This window comes from Olea europaea, chromosome 11, assembly GCF_002742605.1.
Source record: "Olea europaea var. sylvestris chromosome 11, O_europaea_v1, whole genome shotgun sequence".
In the NCBI taxonomy this organism is placed as follows: Eukaryota; Viridiplantae; Streptophyta; class Magnoliopsida; order Lamiales; family Oleaceae; genus Olea; species Olea europaea.
In genome coordinates, this window is record NC_036247.1 from 24174267 (window position 1) to 24182661 (window position 8395).

An 8395-nucleotide genomic window follows, 5' to 3' on the forward strand; every position below is an offset into this window, starting at 1 on the left:
GAAGCTATATAAATTTATGTTGATAATAGTTACGTCTCATCACAAGTGGCTCCAAGTAGCCGACCCAGCCCATCTAAGATGAGGCATGTGGCTTGGTGGTCGAGGCCCTATGTGTCGATGCCTCAACCTAATCTCAACATCTCCGAGCCTGAGGTGCACTAGAGGAGTCGAGGCGATAGGCCCATGAACCAAGGCTACGCTTTCGAAGCGCTCTCACTATCATTTCCTCCAAGAGATCTATTCCTTCACAAGTATCTTTTTCGAATCATTGATGTGACGTTTATCACAGAGTTTAAGTGTCAAGTCTTATCAATCAAAGTGACGGTTCTGCCACTTAATAAATGTAAAGTGGGCTAATAGGTCAAAGGTGATGCCTAGGAGTAGAAATGTGGATTGTGGAGATGAGGCCACGTGTACTCACATCCGAGGGCCCCAATTCACCTTGCACTATTATAAATATTTCCCCATGTCCCCATTGTAAGACTAATGCAATTTCACATACAAAACTCAATTCCAGAATAAATACAAAACAATTCATCCCATTTTACTCTCTTACGAATACAATTAAGTTTGCATAATGGTCATCAATCATGATTGGTAATTATTGTAAATCGTTTTACAAATGTATCGCCAGATTCCGAATGTTGTCGTCCCACACCTTTTAGCTGCTCCCACGTCCCTTTTTAGACCATTCTAGACCCTTTGTATGTCTTAACGTATTGAACTTTTACTTATATGTGCGCAGGTGGGTCCGATATCTGTTGTCCACTTGGCCATAACCGAAAACGAGGTCAACAATAACAAGTTAGCTATTGCTGTTAGGTAACAATCTCATATTCCATGATCGAAGCAATCATATATATACAATATTTCTCTTAATTAGAAAGTACATTGAGATTAAGGAATTTTAGAGCTTTCTCATATAAAGACCAATGATCAAGTAGTAGACATTTTTATTAAGCCATTGAAGAATGATGATTTTGCAAGATTGCGTGCTTAGATTGGAGTTACCAAAAGGGAATCAATTTAGGAAGGGGTGTTGGAAATATAAACTTGACTCATGAGTGTGGGAAATTAAATTTGATTCATAAATTAGTTTGTTTAATATTTAATTCATGGTTTAGTTTATTTAATATTTATGTATTTATTTTATACATGTATCCACATGGTTATTTTTGTCCTACTATTCATAGTATATATGAGAAGTTATTAATTAGTCTACTGAATTTATACAATATATTTGAGACTCCTTATACCTATAAAAGGCCTTGTGACATGCCCCACTAGTGGACCCCGAACGTGATGTATGTAAATGATAGATACCAACTAACAGTCGGACCCTCCATCAAAGGTACTATAATATGCAACTTTTATAAATTATTTTTAATGGAATTTCGACATTATTTCCAAATAAATAGGATTACCGACTTGTAATCCACTATACACAAATCCTAAAACATAACACAGCACAATAAGGATAAGCCGAAATCTTAATTTTTACAATGAAAAGAAAATGAAATGTACATATGGATGCAAATTACATAGTGACCTTATAACTATCTACAAGTAATGCGAAATCACATCTAAAAATGGACATGTGTCCCAAAGTACTGACCACATACTCTATGAAATGAGTCATACAACAAACTTTATCATGTAGCTCTGACTCCAGAAGCAAAGGCTCAACTCCAAAAAATACTCAAAGACTCAACTTCTACATGATAAGAAAAATCGTGGGAGAATATGTTAGTTGATAGCTCAGTGAATGAAGAAATTCAAAAATAATTATAGTTTCTTAATTATATATTTTTATCGAAAATTGAGTTTACATCATCTAACAGTTTACAGTATAATAATAATAATAATAATAATAATAATAATAATAATAATAATTATTATTATTATTATTATTATTATTATTATTAAAGATGTGAGATACCTTATAAAACTAAAAAAAATATTATCTCATTATCATGATATAATCATCAACTGAAATCTATACAATCATCTCATCACATCAAATATACTAGAAAATTCACCAAAATGTACCCTCTGATTGAAATTTGTAATCTAATCATACGATTGTAGACTGTTCCTCAGGCTAATCACTCCCGACACGTACCTCAGGCTCCTCAGTGAACAGGGATAATTAAAGACCTCTCATAATCAATTCTAAAATACAATCAAGGCCGCTCAGTGAACTATATATACATGGTCAAGACCCCTTCACCACAGTCAAGACCCCTCAGTGTAATATAAAACACAGCTTAGGCCCTTTAGTGAGCTAGAACAAGTATATAATCATGGGTACTTTTCTAGTTGATTTCAATATTTACATAATATAATCCAATTTACAAATGTACCATGTACAATCTTGAAATTTCACATGCATCATAGTAAAATAAGCTTTCCATAATAATCACATAATTGTACCTAATTGCACATAATGTAATAGTATAATTAAATTATCAATATTTGAAAATATTTAAGTTTTTCCACTCACAGAAATATGTGCGCAAAATCAACTCAACTGGTAAGCCGTCCTAATATTCGTATTTCTACCTGAAATATGATATAATTTTTAGGTTAACAATTAACTATTTTAAGAAATTCTAATAATTATATAGACGATATCAAAACTTAATATTTTCATGTTTAAGTGATTTTTAAAGTTTCTTTAATTTCTTAAGCTAATTTTTATTTCATTTCTAACATATTATACTTAATTCAATAATTTTCCTTCTTTAAAATTGAATTTAAACTAACAATTTGACAACCCTAAAATTTAAAATAACTTCCAATAAGTAACTTTTTACTTACCTTTCCAAACTGAAGAATTCAAGTTTAATTGTAAAAATTACTTATTTTCTAATCACGTTGGCAACTTTTCTATTTTTCTCTTCTTCCTCATTTTTCCCCTCTTTATTCTTTCTTTTCCTCTCTACCTCGTTTCTCTCTTTCTGTGTGGTGTGTGTGGAAATGGATTTATAGGCATGTGAATTAATCAATCCAATTCACTGCCTTACTCCCCTTTTTTACTTTTCTTTTTTTTTCTTTTTTTAAAGTAAGGTATTACACTGTGTGCTTGAGATATTTGATACAACCAAGCCAAAGAGTGCAAGTATCACTTAAGAAATTCTTGTGTTTTCTCTCTAGCTTTCCTCCCATAATTGTTTATTTTTCAACACCATTTTGCTAAAAGAAATCCTGCGTGGAAACAAAATTTCCCTCCAATGTCAACCTGAATCTTAGCTATAGAAGCATTGAATAGTGTTTGAACAAAATAGAAAAAATTAGCAAGTAAATGTTGTGTTTCACTCTTATGATGCATGAAAAAAGAACATGTGAATTGATAATAGTCATGCGCGCGCACGCACGTACACACACACATATATATGACCAGAAAGAGCGAAAATCTTGTAAGGACACCAAATATCAAAATAGATTAATTCAAAAGGTTTAATTAATAAAATTGAACTAGAAGCTTTGAATAGTGTTTGGACAAAACAGAAAAAATTGGCAAGTAGATGTTGTGTTTCACTCTTATGATGTGTCAAAAAAGAACGTGTAAATTGAGAATAGTCATCCACAATAGTCAATATATATTAATTCAAAAGGTTTAATTAATAAAATTGAACTAGATGAAAAGGAAGTCGAGTCTGTTTTGCGAGTGCTCAAACATCATATGCAGTTATAAACTAGAAATAATTAAGAATAATTTAGTTTTTTTTCCATAAAATATAATCTAAAGAACGATAAATACCCCAGTCGGCTATGCTATAAGTGTGTGGAAGAGGTTGTGGAGGTGGTGATCGGAGAATAGGATGAATGGGTATCAATGGCTGCTATAGATTGTATTTTATGTTTTGGTTTCTCCGTTGCCATTGTACCAAGCACCATCTCATTGTTTACCAAAATCAAATTTTGTCTTCATCATCAAGTCCTGCAAAATACACCGACGGAAGAAGGTTACCAAACAACTAAGATCTCTTGTAATTCAATTCATAAACATTAGATCAACCTTATAGGATTCCACAGCAAACACATTTTCTAAAGAAATAATTAAATTCGAAGGTAAATTTCTAGTAGATATAATCAGAACCGATTCTCCACTTCGCATAAAATCGGTGGCAAAGTGCTGTTCTCCTAATTTTGAAGAGTAAAGTTGGAGATGAATTGTTATGGCCTATTGTACCTCTATTGATGATCACATTGGGTATTTTGGTCCCAAACAAACCTTAGGAGCTATGATGATTAACGAGTTGAATATTATATTTCATAGGCTCCAAGGGATGAATATTTAGAGCCTGTTTGGAAGTGATTTTGAAAATTTATTTTTTGACCGTTACGAGAAAAGTGGGGTCCACCTGTGAGAGAAGAAGTCAAATATGACGGCTGAAATAGTGAAATAACGGTTAAAAAATCAATTTTTTGGGTGAAAAAATCGGGCCCAAACTGGCCCTTAAATAAATAGGCCATCTCCACAATTTGGTAGCCCGATTGAAAAGATAGACTAAAGACCATTAATAAATGTGGAAATTATACCAAACCATACTTTTAAAGGCCTGTGTTTTAAAATTACATAAAAGGTTTCTTTTTTCACAAATCAGATATTTTAGCCCAAACCCTAATACATTTACCCAAACCATAAAATGCATTTCTCCTCCTCTCTTTCCTTCTCTCCTCGATCTCTATTCTTCTCTCTCTCTTCCCCCATCTGGTACCGAAACCATCATGATCAGCGACGACAATGCACAGTGGTGCATTGCTAAGGAAGGGCCGTGAGGCGGTGCTGCTACTTCCCGAATTTGAAACGTTGCCTTGATATTTTTAGGAGTTTTTTTATTCGATATATTGTGCAGTAGTTGGCAGTGTTGGTGGCGGTTGTGGCGGGTACTTTGTGTGTGGGATGTCATGTGTGATGCAAGCCTTGATTTTTTCGGGAGTTTTTTTATTTGGCTTATTATGCTATGGTGTGGTGGTCGGCAGTGGTGTGGTGGTGATTATGTGGGTGCTTGTTGTGTAGGATGGCATAGGTTATGTGAGCCTCGATTTTTTTGTGGTGGTGGTGGTGATGATTATGGCGGGTGCTTTGCGTGTGGAATGTGATTTGGTTGTGGTTGCTGCAGATTGAAGCTGAAGAAGATAATGGGTAGTTGTGGTTGTAGCAGGGGCAGCAGAGTGGGACGAACTATGTGGTGGTTACAGTGATAATGGCGGTGCAATATTGGGTTGGGTTGCAGTGGTAGTGTTACAGGTGGTGGAGCAAGCATTAGTTTCGTTATGGTATGTTGGAGTAGCATTGGTGGCAGTGTTTGTTGGTGGTGGCGGTGATTTTTTTGGTGGTTGGGCGACATTGCAACAGTTTTATTGATGTTTGGGGACTATTGTAGTTTTACGAGATCTAGTGGGAGTAATGGTGATAGTGATGGTGGTGGTTGTGGCGACGGTGGTAGATGGGATAAGATCGGGTTGGATGTTTGTGACCAATTATTTGATTTATTATGACTAGTAATTGATAAATTTGTAATATGTGACATAAAAATTGTGACTGTAACTTACAATTGATTAAGTTATGACTGAAAAATTAATTGTGACTAATGAATCTAATAATTTTGCAATGAATAAATGAGCTGTGACCTATAAAAGTTTTGATTTTGTGACCTATGAATAATCTGTAACTTATAAAAAAATTTATTTGTACCGATAAATAATCTTTGACCTATAAATTTTTTTTATTAGTGATCAAAAAATAAATTGTGACTGAAAATTAATTTGTAACCAGTTACTTCATAAATTGTGACTAGATTGCATAAAATTGTGACCTTAACATATCTAATTAATAAAATATATGTTTAATAAATTAGTGTATAAATAAAATTTTAAAATATTTTATTTTTGAAATTTGAAACTTTACTTTTAGTTTTAAAATAGATGATACTTAACTTCTTGGCAGTGAAATTTTCCCCAAAATAAATCACTTAGATGATTAAATGGGCTACACCTACTTGCTCCATGATTTATTCTAGAAGGGCTTACTTAGTGTAACCTAATTGCCATTCTTTAATGGACTCATCCCTTTGTCTTTGCATACAGTACACACGACTCCTCTCCATTAAAAAGAGAACCCACGGCTGCTCCTTTGCTTTGAGCTTGAACCCGTGCATTTGCTTTTAATTTTCAGCCATGTTCTTCCTTCTTCGTAAAGCTTTCGTCCATTCCCTTCGTGGAACCCCTAGTAGGCTGTTTGGATTTGGTCTTTCGGTCCAATTTATGGTGTTGCCTTTTGTCGATATTGTCTGAGCCCTTAATTTACACCATCATAGCCTCACATATCAGAGATTTCATTTGTCAGTTTGGGTTCCTCAGTTTCTTATCAATTACTTTCTATTTCTGGTTTTAACTTTGTATTCTTTTGGTGATTTTGCGAGGTTAATGGACTGCAACTTGGTATTAGAGCCTTGCGTGTGCAAAAACAGGAAGGAAAAAACTGATAGTGAAGGAAGCTGTGTAAAATCTGTCGAAAATCAACCAACCCACACCTGCAATTGAGTTTTTGGACCAAACCAGACGCCTGTAGATCAAATAAAGACAACCTTTCGACTCCAGATGATGAGGCAAAGCTCCCTGGTCGGCACGCGTGGTACGTGGAGTAGCAAGTGCGATGGCATGTGAAGCCCTCACATAGTGACGGTGGTGGTACATGCGGACACGAGCGGTGGAGTCTCGCAGGGATGCTTGAAGATTGATTATACCTGGCAGGTTTGCGGACTACTAAGCGTGTGTATTTTTGGAACCATGGTGGAGGTTTGTTCAGTTTTGATCCCAAACAAACTATAGGGGCTTCGATCATTAACTGGTGGGATATTATACTTCATAGGCTTTTATAGCCAAGGAGTAAAGATTTAAATAAATACCTCGTCTTCATAATTTGGTAGCTCAATTGTAAAGATAGACTAAAAACCATTAATAAATCACTTGGAAGATTAAAACGGGCTCGACCCAGCTGCCGTGTGATTTATTTTTTTTATTATCATTTTTCTGAAAAAAATAAAGTGAAACAGAGGAGATTTATTTTCAATTTGAGTAATTATATTATAATAGTTGGTGCTAAGAATCTAACAATTTGTGAAAAGCATATCAGCTATCTTTATATATGAAGTTTAACATAAATTATATAATTAAGAATCCTTATAACAATGGCTTTATATGGTTGGGAGGATTCATTATGTCCATTACGAGAAATTATTGAAAAAATTAAAAATAAAAATAAAAAATTAGATCATGTTACCTTCAACGATTATAGAATGTAACGTAAATTGAGTACAAGTTAAATTCATGACAGCATCATTCCATAAGAAATCATCGGTCACGTGGGTGTTGGCTACGAAGTCAACTAGCCGGCCTTTTCGTTGAAGTCGTGAGGTAGAGACAAAAAGTCCACCCAAACATGCTCGAACATTAGTGCTTATTTGAGGGGGAGAAAATATTAATAAAAGATTAATGTTATATTTATCAATATTAGCCCCTGTTTGAGCCACATTATTGTACAAATGAGAATGAAAAATATAGCTGTTATCAGAGCCGGTCTTGTATTTGATGGGCGCTGAGGCGAACGATGAAAATTAGGCCCCACAGCAACAAAATTCAAAGGTATATTATGCGACTAATTGCTAAGTTAAAAAACTAACATTAAAACAACAACGAAATATATCATAGAAACGATTTATATTATAAACCATCAAACCAAAAAGTTCAAACAATTAGTTAAATAAATTTCTTCTTGCTATTTTAGAGGCAAAAACACCAATCAAATTTGACGATCACATATTCGTATAGTATATCGGGAGTATCTACTTGAATTACAAGTTTTTCTTCTTGTTTCTCGTTCATGCTTGTCGAGGCGGTGCTTGTGACTCAACATGGGATAAGGGGTTGAAATTGTACACTTTTGCATTTAGAGCATTGATAGAGTGAGTAGACAGTGTCTACCTAGCAAAGTTTTTTGAAGAAGCTGTGATGTTTCTTTTTAAGTGTCGGTCCTTTATTTATTTAAATGTTGAGACAAGGAAAGTTCTACGAAAGTATAGATTTGCTCCTAATAAATCTATTTGATCGACTTCTTGCTCTCAATGGAATGGAGTTTTCGAGCGAACAAGTTTACGTACAAATTAAGGGGTTGGCATTTTGCAATAGTGTTATGAAGGAGAATTCATAATTGCCATTATTTAAAGGATCCATCTCTTTGTCTTTTGCATACAGTACACAAGGCTCCTCTATGTTGAAAAGAGTACTCATGGCTGCTCCTTTGTTTTGAGCTAGAACCTGTGCCTCTGCTTCCTATTTTCGGCCCTATTTTTCCTTCTTCGTGAAACGTCCGTCCATCGCCTTCTTG

The 8395-nt window shown here is 34.4% G+C and overlaps 1 long non-coding RNA gene across 1 annotated transcript; it reads left to right on the forward strand.

The window, feature by feature from the left end:
• The first annotated feature begins 6043 nt into the window (after positions 1–6043).
• On the forward strand, positions 6044–7014 carry LOC111403825. The gene is made up of 2 exons (XR_002704544.1): positions 6044–6350; positions 6432–7014. It is a non-coding gene; the product is annotated as an uncharacterized LOC111403825 (long non-coding RNA).
• Positions 7015–8395: the final 1381 nt, after the last annotated feature.